Raw genomic sequence first — 16,483 nt, 5'->3', positions numbered from 1 at the left:
GTCTCATTAAAAAAAAAGTAATAAATCAGATTTGGCATATCAGTGAGTTTCTCCCAGTTCTGTTTCTTCTTTACTCTCTTTTCCATTGGATGGAATAAAGAGATGAAAAGGAAAGGAGAACAAAGGATATTTAGGTTAGGGAAGGTGAAACAGAGAGAATGAAAGAACATTTTTTCCAAGGAAAGTAAGGGATTTCAAAGCTGAAAAGCGAAACCATTTTTGTCCCATTCTGAAAACATAATGCAGTTAATGCTGCCATTAAAACTCATTAAAACTTCAGATTTTTTTTGTCACATTTTGGTTTACAATTTTCATCAGCAATTGTTTCTTTCTAGAAACATTCATAATTATTTCAAATTAAATACGGAGAGGGAGAGGGAAGTTGCAATATAAATGGACTGGATGGCTAAATTAATCAAAACAATGACCTTTCAGCTCTTGGTTCTGGAATGGCATGCACTGTATTACTAGTGATGCTACTATCTTGGGAAAATTCCCAGTGACTTTATTAATACCCAGATTGTTAACTTTGGCTTTAGACCATTGTTTCTATGACATAACCAGGGGGTTCATGGGACCTTTCCCAAATTCTGCCGCATTTGACTTTTTCGGACCATTTATACAGGCTACCTTGAAAAACTGCTTTGTGTTTTAACAAAGATCATTGATAAGCTGCTGGTGGACAACAACATCTACCCTGCCTGGTATCTCATTGCAAAACCCCAAAAGATCATAAAGGGCTATAGCTCTTTAACTAGCATCAGCAAGCAAATCAGTGGGCCTCAGAAAACAGACACAACCCTAGATTTTAAGCGCAGTACTTTTGGATAAGCTCTTAATTCCCACTCTCAGCCTCACACATACTAATAAATCCCTCAGAAGTGCTATCTTTAAAAAAAAAAAATAAGCACTTTCTCAACAGAGACCAGGGAGTCGCCCATGCCCAGCATTTTTCATTACCATGGAAGATAAGTTTCATTTTGACTGAGATCAACACAAACTGCCATGCTTACATGCAAGTCCCATGGGATATTTTAATAGCCATCCTGAGCAAAGAAGACTCAAATTTCTCAGGATTCATTAAAAAAATGCACACACTTTACAGAACCAAGCTGAGATTGGCCTAACTCAGAAATCTGGTGGGCTGAGACAACACGATCAAGCATCAGAGATGCTGAGCTGAACCTCAACAGTTTCAGTCTGTTTAGATCGTGAAGTTTCTCCCTCCCAGCTGACTTCCCCCCCCATCCTGAAAGCATTCTGCTTTGGGAGCGGCTTTTCTCACCAAGGAAGCAAAACTTCCTTTTAATGTGGTTCATAGGAGGTTTTGCTGGTTTTCTCTCTCCAGCCCACCTAGGCTGGAAAAAAATATTAGTCCCAAACAAAACCCAATATAATCACTCTGCCCATCTGTGGGCAGTTCTTTTCAGCTTGCAAGGAAGCAATCCCACAACTGCAATTTCTTGCGGCCCATTATGGGAACGGTAGTGTAGCACAACCACAGAAAGAGTTGTACTGGAATGGTTTGAGCATAGTTATTGTATGCTTTCATCCCAGAAAAAAGTCTTATGAAAACAGGGATTAGATCAATTCTAGGGCAATTGTGGTCTCTAAGTATAGTAAAGACTTCCGATAAATTCAAAGGCTAATAGAGACAACTGGATACACAGGATGAATTTTATTACAATTCGTCTTTAGTGGTACATTATGGGATAAAGAAACTGAGCTATGGAGTATAAACTATATAACCCCCAGGCAAAATAACTGAATTTATTCCTGATCCAAAGTCTGCTATCAGTAACATGAATCCTATTATTGCTTTCAATGGGGTTTGGATAAGTCTTCCACGAGCAACATGGAAAAGATATGAACTCAGACAACCAGAGCAACAAGGACAGTTTAATTTCAGCAATGAAGGGGAAAAAAAATTTACTTACCAGAAAAAAGGGCCTGGGAGATGCCACAGTTGATCAGATCACTGATTTACTCATCCAAAAGCCTTTATAAGTACCAGAAGCCGCAGGGTCACATACAAGAAACCAAGCAGCAGTTCTGGGAAAGCTGCAGCTGGGTGTCTCTCCTATTTAAGAAGACACAAAGCAGCTTCCCCCGGTCATAGAGGAACCATTTTGTCTTTGCTGGGTAAGTTTTTAGCTGAATCAGTTCCTGATTTACCTGACCATTTCCTATCAACACTAACAAAAGGTAAGGGTGAAGCTGGGGTAGAGTGGGGCATATTCTTTCAGTGGAAGCCAGCACCTGGATCGGTTTGCACCAGTCATGTAACCACAGCTCCACCAACGAACTTCAACTGAAATCTTTTACAGTTCAGTGTAACAAAGTAAAAGCCAAGAGAACAAGTAAGGTTCAGGTAAACCAGATATTTGGGAACAAATATGATTGTCTGTGTTTCTGGAGCAATGTACCTGGCACCTCTGAAGACCTGGAACAAAACACCTGAATGCACTCTTGAGTGCTTTGCTCAAGGTCACCTAAAGAACCTGTGGCACAGTAAGAAGCAGAGTCTGGAAGCCCTAACCTAGCACCTTCCCTATTTGGCTGGCTTAATGTTCTCCTGACAGCTCATTTCCCTCCTGATTAGTGCGATATTTCTCCTCCGTGAAGGACTCACCATTTCTGGTAACTCATTCTGTATGTTTACCACCCACCCTGACTTCAGCACAAGCCCAAAGTGCCCTCTTCCTTTGCCTGAGCTGGGTCTCAATTAAAGGTAGTGTACTATTCACAGACACTCCAAATTTCCCCTTTCAATCTAGACTCAAGAGGTGTCTCAGTCACAAAGATGCAGTCTGGGTCCTCACTGTGCTTCCTTCTCGGATCTGGCTGAAGCCTTTTCCAAGCTCTGTCTCCTCTCCTGCTTCTCACTGCAGCCCTGGTGGTCCCCTGCACAGCTGCTTCTCCTTCCATCTTGCTGAAGCTTATTTCTAAAATACCTCCTTGGAGCAGATGTTTCCCATGTGTTTCACCCTTTATTTTCTTCCCTACCCCCACTTGTTCCAATGCAAGTAACAATTTATTTCCATGATCTTTCTGATCCAATCCTAAAATAGTGCAAGCACCCCCTAATCAACCCGCCCGGCTTGCTTCTAGGGCAGGCAAAAACCAGCAGTCTCTACCTTTTTCCCCATGATAATACATGGAGGGGAGAGAAAAGGAAGGTTTAACCTTGGCACCGCCTTTGGTTCCCATTTCACCTTCAGACTATCAACTTTGGCTTTGATATCTTCTGTTTTTCTTCCAGGGATGAAATTTTATTTATTGGAAATATTTTGATAAGCAGGATTAGTATCTGCATCATTTGCCACTTTCCCTTCCACCTCATCCCCTGTTTTCTAGCTGCTACTAAAGTCTCATTTACAGATATAAATCTTAAGTTTATAGATACTTCACAGGTCCCATCCCCCTTCTGCACGACATTTCCCTCACTCCAGCTGTCTTTCCTTGGCACCAGTGCCTGCAGTGGCAATAGACTTTTATACAGATTACCTTTTCTCTGCTTCACATTTCCAAAATTCATTTCAATATCAGGCCAACTCAAACCAGTTTCACAGGCTTATGTTAATTGTAGATCAAACCTAAAGGAACATGCTCCAGCTGGATTGGTGCTGTAACCTCAATTTTAGCACATTACAACTTCTGCCTACTCATATGTAGAGACAGGTCTTGGGAGAGGGACAGATGCAGCACTTCTGTCCCTTCCCGTGCAATATTGTGTTTCTCTGAATAGGACTACTCACTTTAGGCCAAGTCCTGAACACTGTCATCGGTCTACAAAAGGAGCACGTAACTGCACCCCATAGGGTAGTCAGCCAGCCCTGCCCCAAGAAGCGGTGGCCGTAAGGCTGTGAAGTGCTGGCAGCTGCCAACAGATCAGATCAGCAGAAGAACCCCAAGCACCCAGAAACCTGAATCTAGAAACTAAGGTCATGCAGATTTTGTCCAAACCAGGGTCTAAGCCCTCTTGATGGAAGCTTACACAGAGAGAGTCCACAAAGCACTTGTCGACGGAGACTTCATTCTTTAAAGCCCTCACTCCAGTCTCGGTCGCAAGCAGGGGGCACACAGCGGCTGAGCTGTTTCTCTGAGTCCCACAGCCGTGGCACTTGTCACACTGCAGAACCGCTCACAAAGGGGCTAGAGCTGGCAGAGTCGGCAGACAGGACGGACAGCGTGACCGGCCCCCTCGCTTCGCTGGCAACTGTGTCAGAGAACAAAAGCTGGTGACAGGACGTCCCTTTCCTGATGGCATTACTCCTGAACCTGCTGCCTCTGTGCAAGTAGCACTCCAGCATGTGATTTCCCACATTCCGCAAGTACTCCGATAAAAATTGCTGCATTCAGCCAAATGTTTAGTAACTTCTCTGATATCTGTATATTAAAAATGAGTGTGGGGGTGAGGAAAGCAAAGAGAAGCATAATGGTCTGAGAACATTAAGTGCGGTGCCGGGCAAAGAAAAATTTTTCTCTCCAAATGCCACATGCTGACTTGTTGCAGGGGTAAAATGGGTGCGCTGGCACAGAAAAGCCCTGGGCAGAGACTTTGATTTCATTTCCAGCCTTACCCAGAGTCTCCCTCCAGGACCTGAGCTGAGTCACTTCATCTTCTGGTGTTTCAAAAATATATATCAAGGTTGTATACTCTGAGTGGTAATCGTCTTTCACCATACTTGCACTATACCCACATCTCAGGTGAAATCTCAAGGCACCACAAACAAAACTGGCAGAAATCAACATCATTTTGTAGCACTGCCATGAAATAATTTTTACCAGGAACTTGCAGTCACTAGTTTTAATAGGCTAAAAGCTTCCCAGCAAAACTGGACAAGATTGAATGCGTCTGAATGATGGATCTGGCTTTGTCAAAGCTGCTGCGGAGCCCTGCTGTTCTAGTACTGCCAACAGAAAGCAAGCAGGAAAACTAGCAACTGATGCTGCTGGAAGGTGCCACTCCTTTCTCAACATCAATTACCTCTCTGTTTCAAGCACTCATTATCTCAGACAGTTTTGATCTTCCAGATCAGAGAGGATCTGGCTTTTTAAATTTTTTTTCATTTTTTTTTAAGAGTAATCTAGTGCCCTAGACAGCTTTGCTTAGAGCCAGTCCCAGATAATATAATTATTTCTCTCTTCTTATACTGTCTGCTAGACTTATAGATCTACTGAGATTCCATTTGTCTGGAAGCTCATTATGCAGGGTTTCCTGCAGCTCCTGTATTAAGGACACATTCCAGGCAACAGATAAAACCTTCTGTACCACCTGTGGTTTTCAATTCCTTGATATTGTTTGGGGGGGAAGAAAAAAAAAAAAAAAAAAAAAAAGGAAAATAGAAAACTGAGAAGCCTCAGTATTTCAATATTAACCCAGAGAAAAGAAATCCATCTCTGGAAGCACCAAATCAACAAAAGAAGGTTCCCAGGTGGAGCATGGAGGGGGCAAGTGCAGAGTTCTGAAGACCAATAGGTAGTGAAGGAACACTTGCATTTTGATCAGGGCAGACCAAATAAACTATCACTGCTTTTCAAGACAGAGGCTTTCACAGACTTCATTCCATTCTGCTGGTATGCAGGGAACGTTGGTAAAAAGCCACCCAAAGTGTCCCATCCTCAAAATAAGCAAGATGCTTTCAATCAGATCTGGATACTGAACCCATCTCACCTTCAATGTTAGAGAATTCTCCTATCCCTTCCTGGCCATTTAATGCTCAAGCTTATCTCATAGCTAACAATTTATTTGCCATTCTTTGCTACCTCCTAAACTTGTTATATTGCTTCAATTCCTATTTTCACTCTTCTTACACCTTCTGATTTGTTAGTTCCCAGACCTGCAAACCCCCTTCTCCAATCACCATCTTCTCAGAAATGACTTTTCCTTCAAACATTTCTCACCCTTCCTCCTACAAGCAGCTGTGCTGTATGTCATCATCTAGGCACGATTTAGACTGGAGGCTCTATAGTGCTAAGAACAGGTCTTATTTATGTTTGTGAATCCTTGTCTCACTTTATGCTGCTGTATAAATGTTTAATAGGTAATAATGCATTTGCTGGAACAAGCTGTGCGCTAATACCCACTGAAACTGTTTGGATATAATCCTTGCTGACTGTCAGAAGCTTCTGGAATTAAAAGAAATGCAGCTGTTTGGTGACACTGCAGTTTCAAAGCTGAAGGATGCAACAGTTGAAGTGGTCTAACAAAACACTGTAGCACTGGAAATGGCCCTGTCTACTCTTTCCATGTTTGAATCAGGATAGAGTTTGGGACCTGAGCACTGTGAACACGTGGCTATGCTCAGATACAACTGTTGTGCCTTATCTCCTTTATATTATCTCCCTCCTGAACTCCATGTTAATGCCATCTTAAGCAAATATGTCAAATCTCGGCTTTCTCTTCAATGTTGGCTGCAGAGACAGGAATGGTCCTGTCCATTTTTCACACCGCTCCTGCCATGATTTTTCTCTGGGTTTGAGTGTACTGTATCCTGTGGTAGATCTCATCGTGAAAGAGAAACCCTCAGTGGCAGATCGGATGGATAGCTTTATTTTAGGGACCAAATAGGAGCTGAGTGATTCACCACTGACACCACACAAGCAATGAATGCTCAAGCAAACAGGGAACATATAATGTCTTGGCCTCAGGGCCAATGAATAAAATATAGTGATGCTAATAGAGAAAATCGAACAGGGCAGCAGGAGCGTCAGCCTGTCATGTCACCTGGCCTCGGGTTAGTGCTCATGGAGACAAACCAAACCACATCAGAAATTTCCACAACCTGTACAAACAGAAATCTTTGGGATTTGCTCTCTCTATATCAGGTTGCTCCTAATGGTGAAGCTGGTGATGACAAGTGTTATCCCGTAATTTCAACAATTTGTGCACTGTTGACATGAAATCCAGGGATATAAAGAATCACTGTTGCAGCAAGTTCACAGGGGCTCTGGAACAAGGAGTGTGGGATGGAGCCACCCAGGCATCCCCCTCCAGCCCTGCATCCTAGGGTCAGGATCTCTTTCCTATTAATTTTCATAGAGTTTCACTAACAGCACTCTTAATATTTTATGCATGAAAGAGATTTGACCAAGTGATGAACTGAGAAGGTTTTCACAATTGTTAGTGTGCATTAGGAAAGGAGCTATATCCAAGGGAAGCAAGTCTAAAATTAAGCAAAAGACAACATTAATAGGAAAAACTCCTGTAACAGTGAAATCTATTGGACTTTATACAGTTTTTCCAGTGGTATAAAAAATATTCCACCACTTCAGTCATTTAAAAGCAGACTGGACCACAAAGCACAAAAATATATTGCAGGGAACACAGCTATATCAGCACAGCAGTAAAGCAGATGAGCTAATAACTCTCTTTTTCGCTTATTTTCAGGATTGTGCATTACAAGATTTCAGCACCAGTCAAAATGTATTTACCTGCAACCAACACAACTCCCAGAGTTCAGATTTGATGTAAATGAATATCTGTCTGGGAGGAAAGGTGTACACTGTGTATCAAGTCAGAAGAATTACAGTTCCAAAGCGGGGGGCAGGGAGGGGCAAACTACTTTGTGCAAACAAGTTAGGGATAAAGACTTCCTGAAAGATCAGAACAGAAACACTTTAGAAAATCTGTCCCCATATGACTGGAAGCTGAACCCTTTACAGAAATTCCCACTTAGTTGCAAGTGTTCAGCTCTTGAGGAAAAACAAAAAACTGAACCAAAACAAAAAAGAAAACAAACAAAAAACCACAACACCACCAAAACCTGGCTGCAGCTCTCTGCCCACTGTAACTGTGTCAAGAACAGTTCCTCTGAAGAGAGAATCATTTTCATAAACTTTTCAGCTCATTAAATATCAGCGCTCACATGTGAGAGGATTTTCACACAAAAGCTGTGTTTCACAGGACCAAACTACTTAGTAGAATCAAACTGAAATGGAGAGGTGACCTTTAAACAGCCTAAGTTAAAACCACATTCTTATTCTACCTGATCGGAGACCAGCCAAAAAAACCCCACTTTTAAGCAGAAGAATGTAAACCTCTTGCTGAAGTCCTCACTATTTGAGGAACATTATTTTCAAATTAAAACAAGCATTGTATCACCAGCTGGACAAGTGGTACAATGTCTTTGTGCTTAACACAAGCTAATTCAAAGCAAAGAGGAGAACAGGGAGATCTCCTTGTTGTTCTATTTTACCTCTAAAGAACACTGTTTCAGGCACCCAAACAAATAACCAAAAGAATAGTTAACTGAGTAACTAATCTTATGTAACCAATTCAGAGCTCACAGCCTGCAGGAACCTCAAACCTGTTCCTGAGAGCATGCCCCCCACAAGCACTGGTTTTGCCAAGGAATCCAGATCTAATTCACAAAATATCTGTCTGTAGAAACATGTAACTTCTTTCACAGCCATTTTGCTTTCTCTCTAGTTCCTTTAACAAGTTCCGACTCAGATATAATTAGAATAATTTGAATTCAACAGATTTATGATACCTTGTATATTCACAGAAGAGTCACATCTTCAAAAGATTTCAGGGATGAACTGCTAAGCCTCGGGGACTAAAAAAGCCCTTTAAGACTGGGGTCAAGCTAGGCATTTAGATTCAAAAATAGTAAATAAATCCACTTGGAGACAAAGGCCTATTGTATGCCACTCTTCCAGGAAAACCCATGGGTGGCAGAGAATTACTTGGGAAAACTTTGTGTAAATTAGTTCTGAATCATTCTCAGTTCTTTCTTCCACACTGAAAAGAGGGGTCTGTGGAGGGAGAAAAGCATTGGGAAGTTCACACAGGGTCAGGGAATATTTGGCTTTCCAAACGCAGAACTAGAAAATGTTCATGGTTCTTTCTGAGAGAAGCTGCACCTTCCCTGCCCATGGCTCACTGAGAACTGGGGCACCATCAGCTCCAGCTACAAGGGGGTGGTGGAACATTTAGAAGGTACGGCAGGGAGTACAAATTGCAATAGTCAAAGCTTATGTGGTGTGATAGTTCAAAGGAACAACTTCCCACTCTCTGTTCAAATGGAAGAAAACACACACAAAAAGGGAGTCCCACTGTTCCTCATCATACATTGCTTTCTCCACTACCAGGCAGACACTGTCAAGCTGACATGTAGAGTTCATCAGAAAACAGAATTTAACTCAATAATTTTCCAGCATCCTATAGAATTATACAGAAATTAATCACTAGGCTACATAGTTACTCGCATTAGTTTAGAAAAACCATAGAAATATCATGCTATACTACAGGCCTTTACAGTAACATTTATAGAAAAACACTATTCTTTATTCTTAACTCTGCAACCATATGTTAACAATTATTGCCACAAAAGCTATTTAAGTTCTTCCAAGTTATACAACAAGCTAGACAGCAAGGACAGCTTTGAACCTTTGAACATCAGGTTCTTATTTACTATGTTATCCTATTTTTAGGTCAAAATTTTACACATCTGCTGAAAGCACTTTCTCTTACATCAGCCAATTCTTCTGTTAAAACTGCTTCAGGGACCAAGCTGCTGAGAAGCACTGCAACCTTGATTCAGTGCTTCATTAGAAAACAAGACCTTCCTACAGAGAGCCAGGAAGACTCATGGACTCTGCAAGGGAAGGACACTTCACTTCCATTATGCCACGTTATTTGCCTAGGAGTGATAACCGAGTTAGGGTATAACCTTGGGGAATAGTATTAATTAACAGGCTCTGACCACCTTTTTGAAGTCAGTGTAGACCTACTATTAAATAGCACTGTTCTCATTCTGGAGCCTCCAAAACCAAGTGTTTATCCATCACCAGGCAGCCCCATCTTGAACATCACTTGCAACAGTCAGTACAAGCAGGATGACCACTGTTGACACATTATTCTAAATTATCAAGCTTAGTTCTGATTCAGTGCAACTTTCTGGGGAAGACCTTTATATTGTGTTTAAAATACTGCATTCAAAAATCAAGGAAGTAGTCTTCTTCTGCCAATAGCTTTGAAACTCACTTTTCTGAAAGCTTTCAAACTGCATTGGAGATGAACAGTGGGGAGAGTAACAGTGCATAAATTACATACCTTTGACAGAGCTTGGAGAAAGAGAAGCCACAGCTGTACAGGTATGTTCTGGACTCCTCCTAGAAAAGAAAAAAGCAGTCAAGTGTTATAGAATAATGCAGCTGTTAGAAAAATGAACTATAAAATGTTGTTTCAGTCTAAAAGAAATCACCATTCCAGGGTCTTCTAGAAAATTTGACAATTATTTCTAGCCCATTTACTTCAACTTTAAAGCTAAGAGTAACCATTTGTCTATGAATCAGCTTTTCTGAGGCAAGAGCCTCCATGTCTATATGAAACCCAAGGCAACATCATCTGTGTTTATTGTTCTGTAAAGAGAAACAGTGCCAAACTTCCTGCAATAGCCGCTTTAGCTGCTGAAATCCAGAGAACTGAATGTGCTGCTGTTAGCATTTGGAAACAGGAATATGTTTTGATCTAATACACCAGACACAGGCTCACTTGGTGACAAGAAAATACTCAGGTTAAAATAGAGCCAAACATGAAAACGCTGTGTGCAACTTACACAGAGTAACTTCTACTCATCCCCTTTGAAATTTTTCAACAGTGTTCTAAACATTCTAAAAATACCATGGAACTTGGTAAATAGTTAAACTCTCCCAGCTTGTCACGTAAATGACAGCTTGATTGATGTATGCAGATGTTCTAACACTACTCTTACTATGTTACATTTAATAAAAAGTTATGTGTGAATCAGGACTAGGACAAAAGCTTTCATGTACAGAGAAGCCCTGCTTTACAACTTTGGACATCTCTGTTCAGACAGGTGCCTTCCTACTGACCAAGGACACAGCCTGAGGATAGCTATATGCAGGAATACAGTGGGTGTGCCAGAGCCAGTTCTCTCCTGTAGACATTATGCTGCTGGATCTCCATCCAGCAGTCTCTCAGCAAAGTGCCTCCTCCTGCCCAAAGAGATTGGCCTTTGCCTGTGTCTTCTTGCAGGTCTCCCTAAGAATCAATTGAGAGCAGAGCTGCCCAGAAAGACAGATCTGCAAAAGCTATTTAGAGTACTTCAATGAGATCTAAGCCCTGTAGAAGACCTGGTTTCAGGATCTCTGCTCAAGGTTAAATCTAGGTTTTTCTCACCTCATTAAGGCCACATAGTGGGAACTCACCTGCCAATCTCCCCACTTGCAACAGACACTTTTCTACATGTTTTCAAGAGCAAGCAGTAACAGCTGGGAAATTTGTTCTCTGCTGCTGCCACCAAGGAAAAATGATTAGAAATACCAGCAAGTGGCAGAATTCAAGTAATTCTCTGAGGGTCCAGTGTGAATGACACAAGCAGGGCCCGTGCTCCAAGCTGCCTTTCCCCCCATGCTACAGTGCCTCAGGACAGGTAGAGCTCACAGTTTTGCATCATCATTGCATTTGGAACATTTATGGGGAACATTTATGCCCTCTGTATACTCTCAGTGAAAAGCTGCCTGTTCTCAATAGAGAAGGTGCTTTTTGAAATGGAAAAGTTCCTCCCTGCTTCTTTGTTTGCTTCTCAAATGGTAGACTGGTAGGTACTTCTGGATGGGGAAAAGACACAGCTTCTTCCCAGTGGGAAGGGCACTATAGGATGAAAAGTATTCAGCTGGGTATATCATGTCCAAACTTCCCTTTCTCATCCTGGAAGTTTTACATGTCAGTCAAGGCAGCTGTAGACCTCAAGCAGGAGGGAAAAAAACAGTATCTCTCCAACACAGTTTCTGTCAAGGGCTCCTGCCTGCATGGGCAGGTAACCCCTCACATCACATGTTAGTCCATCATCCTGTGCAGCAGAAGGCCTCCTGGGGAGCTGCTCTATACTAGATGCAAAGCACACCACCACTTTTCTATCCTACTGGTTCTTTCTTGGTCACAAGACTTATGCACATGTTGATATGTTCTGGTGGGTACCCCACTCAGTGAGGAATTTTTCTCTCCTGACAACATTGCTCTGGCGAGTAAAATTCCCATCAACTTTCCTACCTCTTCCTCTCTTTCAGAAAGCAACCTGCCTCACCAGCTACTTGAGCCCACAAGTAAGGACTAGAGCTCTAGGAACACCTCCATCCCTCTTCTCTCCACCTCCTCAGGTTCCGAGCCTCATTTTTGTCAACAGTCAATAGATTGAGCCCACCACACTGGATAGTGCAACCCACAACTATGCCATAACACTGCTGGGTATACCAATCAGATACCCTGTGGTACCACTGATGCTCTAAAGCCTCTTACACCAGCAGAGACAGCTGATATATTTTGCCTGCGTGCCTGGCCTGGCTGGCTGTCTCCCAACGTCAGCTCTTAAATTCTCACTTACTGTCTGTAAAGCGGGAACATTAACACTATTCTACCCAATTTGGGTGCTATGATATGCTGGCATCCCTGTAGAGGAGCTCTAACAAAGAAAAAAGAGAGGCACACCAGTAGTGGCACAGCTGCATCTTCCCTTTCTATCCTAAACTTACTCTGGATCAAATCCCCTGTCCAACACCTATCTTTTAGCCACAGGATCAAACAAATCCACTCAAATAATGATCTGACTTTTTCATGCTCTAATGCCAGTGCTCTTATGGAAAACCCAGAGGTTACTATTTTTTCCCCCTATATTATGCCAACTACAGGTTCCCTGTGATGTGTCAAACTTGGATTGTTTTCCTGCACAAAAGCTCTTTGACTCAAATTGTGTCCTACCCTCAGCCACACTTCACAAAGAAATGCTTCTGAAAATGGAATCAAAACACAAAAGTCAGACTTCTTTAAAAAAAAAAAAAGTCCAGGATGTTTTTGGCTGGAATGCAGAGTGAAAGCTGAGAACATTTAGTGAGGTACATACACCCCAATTCCAGCAACATTGCTCCAGGAAAATCATGGACTTTCCGTATGCCACAAGACAGCAAAATGCATAAGTATACTGCTACGAACAGCAGTAATAGTTAAGTGTTGTCATTAGATAAGTAACTCTGACATGAACCATTCTTATCTGATGTTAATTCAGAATACCAATGTTTCCATTGGTTTGCAATGGAAGAGAAATTCTTCGAGAGTCCAATTAAGTTCAATCACTAACACATGCTTCCTATGGATATCCCTGAGGAACAGACACACATTGCAACCACATTCCTGACAGCCAGAAAGGCAGTAACGGCAAAATGAAATTCTGCTTTTAAACCACTGATTTACAGCTTGAAGAAAGTATCCAGGATGCCACCCGCCCCCTGCAAAATGGTCTCATGAGGGAAAAGTATGCAGAGTTTTCCTTTCTGGCAAGCACAATGGTCTAACTATTGCTTAGGTAGCAGTCACGCAGCTCCTAAACAGCTTGCGCAAGACGAGAATACAGTATCTGAATTATTAACTTTTAAATTAAGTAGTATGCAAATGCACCGAACATATGTTCTGACTGAGGCACTATTTCAGAGCTCAACTAAATTTTCTAAATGACTTGCAAGTGTGAAATGTTTGGATATCCAGGTAGGAGCAGCAAAAGTCCTTATCCCAGATACTGTCAATAAAGATGCTGCAATACTCCAGTAAGGAGGTAGAAAGAGATATTCTGGGCAACCTTCCCTGCATCTCATGCAAAAGATTCATTCATAACTATTCCACTTCATTGCCTACTCCCAAACCACCCTTGGCAGTGCTTCTTAATTACTGTTCACCATGAGCTTTTAGCTTTTCACTCCACTCTGTTCAACCTCCCAGCTGATACTTCTGCCACACCTGTTAAGCATCTGAGCAGAAATAAGTTAGAAGACCTGGCAGAATGTATCCAACAAATCTGGACGGTCTCCTGTATGCAAAACCCAGGAGGAAGCTTAAACAGAAACGCTTTGTACCCTAATATGAATATTCTGTGACAGAAGGGGTAAGAACATTTCCCTCTTCTTTGATTTTGATGGAGTGAATACTGTCCTGAATTTACTGTATTGAGTGTCAACTGCTGAATGTCTGCTGCTCTCTAACCACATAGTATCCTCAGGTGTACTATTTTGCGCACTACGAAGGCATTTCAAACTTAAGGTTTTACATGGATTCTGGATTAGAGTACCTTTTAACCCTTCCAAGGAAAGGCTACAGAGAACCCTGGAATAATCACTAAAACTTTCTGGAGCTGAACTCTGCAGCTCAAGCATGCTGACAAACACGATCCACATTTTTTAAAAATTAAAATAATAAAAAATAATTATCAGTGCTCACACTATACAGAAGCATATGTTTGTAAGAAAAAAAAAAAAAACAACACTCTTATATCCATCCTTCTATCCACAAGAGTCTCAGTGTCAACTATTGCCTGCAAAAATTAGTCTGGCACATCAAAGGATGGCTGCTGTGCCACTGGAAATAACGTGAAGGCCATCATTTTCCACACACCTCCTGTGAAAGAGAAACATGCCTCGTTCTGCAGTGTACGTGATACATCATGGACTCAACATCCATGGCTGTAAAACCTGAGCGTGGGGGAGAAGGCAGGAAGGAGAGGGAACAGAACAGAATGTCACTGCCTATGCCAGTTTGGAGCACTTGTCCCTTTTAATCACAAATGAAAGTAGTCCACGTGCAAGGTACTGAAGGTTTAACTCACAGCATATAATGACGTTAAAACATTTTCCCAAACTTAGTCACTAACTTTCCATGCCTTTTTAAACAAAACGCCAGGAGGACCATCAAGCAGCACAGCAGCAGCAGCGCTGTTGGAAGGTCTTACAAACATGTCTTTTGAAAAGATGACTTAAGTAATGCAAGAAGATTGCAAAAGGAAGCTGATGATGGGCACTTCTCCCCCCTCCCCCATCCCCCGTGTTGAGGACCATAATCCTAACAACCAGAGTTGTTCAAAAGCATGTGTAGGAGGCCAGGGGAAGAAAGGGTAGCATTGTTTATAGTACATAGACATAGAGACTGCGGCAGAAGCCAAATGAGGAGAATAATTTCTGTGCAAGAACGGAAGAGTGAAAGGAAATGGGTAGGTAAGGACAATTGTAGGATTTGTGCAGTACAGAAGAGAACCCCTTCCATGTAGGATGCAGTTTCTTCCATGGAAAAGATGTTTCATCCATGGAGCTGGATGACACAACTCCTCTGGAATAGTAACCTTTCAGTGTTTGTTTTCTGTGGCTCTGTTACTACATGGGTTGCAGTTCTTATAATTAGTACTTTATCAGTTAAAAAGTCAAAACATTCCTTGCATCAATCTATTTATTCTTATGTCACCTTCATGAGATGGGTATCAACCAAGACTGAAAGGAATGTTTGGTGTGAATCATAAAGACTTTAAAGGGGTCTCAAAGACTGAATACTCAACACTTTCTGAAAGTAAACTTCCTGGAACCAGCTTCTGAGGCACTTCATATCAGCCAGCCTTGCTGGTATCCTGGCCATTTCCCCTCTTTTAGAGCTAACACAATGGAGGTGTACAGAGGCACCAGGAAGCTTCTTTAAAGAAATCTTATTTACAAACCTAAAAGAGAGCAGCTGTTTTTTCACCAGTTGCCAAGTACTTCAGATCTCACTAGGAAAATTACATCCCACCTGCGGAAAGCTACAGAACAGGTTGAAAACCTATTAAAAGGCATCTAATAAATCCCACAAGATTTCAAACAAATGACTACAAAAACCCCACTGCATTCAACTAGAGCCCACACATGCTTCTCTATGGACAGATTAAGGAAAATGGTCTGTTTGCTGACCTGCTTAAGTATGACATTAATTACTCAGTCCAAAAGTGTGAAAATACTTCCCTACCTAAACTGCATCAGGACCAGAAACACATGTGGAGCTCATATTTTTTGAATAATGCCATTCTTTTACCCAATTACGTCTATTTGGACTCCTCCTCTATGGCATCAGCTGAGCTGAGCCAGGCTGCCACTCACCTATGGTTTGCTGTGGACTGCTTCAAGGATGCCCACAAAGAAAAGCAAGTTTGCTCTCAATATGATTAAGTCAGGCATGGATTTGCAGCTAACAAGAAGTCCTAAAGGGTCCACATGCAGGAAAGTGTTGAAAAACAATTATTTACACCAACGGTATATTAATTATTGCCCTGAAAGTAATTCCATTAAGCCTTTTACACTATCTAAATATTCACACCATTATTTGGTGCTATCAGAACACCACCTGAATCATCTGGAAATGCAAGTTGCAGCAAGGCAAAACCGCACCAAAATAAAGTGAAAAAGGATCCCCAGGATTTGACAGAGCTGTGACAAGCATCCAAAAGAAACACATTTCACCACTAAACTTTGTCATGTTATTTCCAACTGATTTTTGACACTGGAACTGGCTTTTAATAGATGCAAAGGAGATAAATGTCTCATTACCAAAAATAAATCCGTCTGTTAAGGCTGACAGAAAGAGGCAGAAGCACTGCACTGCCTATTATGGTATTGAGCAACAGATTTCACTCCCTCTGCTATATGCCCATTAATTAAAAATCTGACAAGC

General features: G+C 41.7%; 1 protein-coding gene across 2 annotated transcripts in view; it reads right to left on the bottom strand.

Annotated features, from left to right (window-relative positions):
- The window catches only part of SORBS1 (sorbin and SH3 domain containing 1), a 172,802-nt gene that overhangs the window by 118,481 nt on the left and 37,838 nt on the right, over positions 1 to 16,483 (bottom strand). For both annotated transcript variants that reach the window (XM_082052552.1, XM_082052531.1), the window contains exon 2: positions 10,064 to 10,122. The gene's annotated coding sequence lies outside the window, so the exon portion shown is untranslated. The remainder of the gene's footprint in view (positions 1 to 10,063; positions 10,123 to 16,483) is intronic.

This window comes from Streptopelia decaocto (assembly GCF_964273445.1).
Source record: "Streptopelia decaocto genome assembly, chromosome: 5".
Lineage (NCBI taxonomy): Eukaryota > Metazoa > Chordata > Aves > Columbiformes > Columbidae > Streptopelia > Streptopelia decaocto.
Note: the sequence above shows the minus strand (reverse complement) of the source record. Positions and strands in the feature narration are given on the sequence as shown.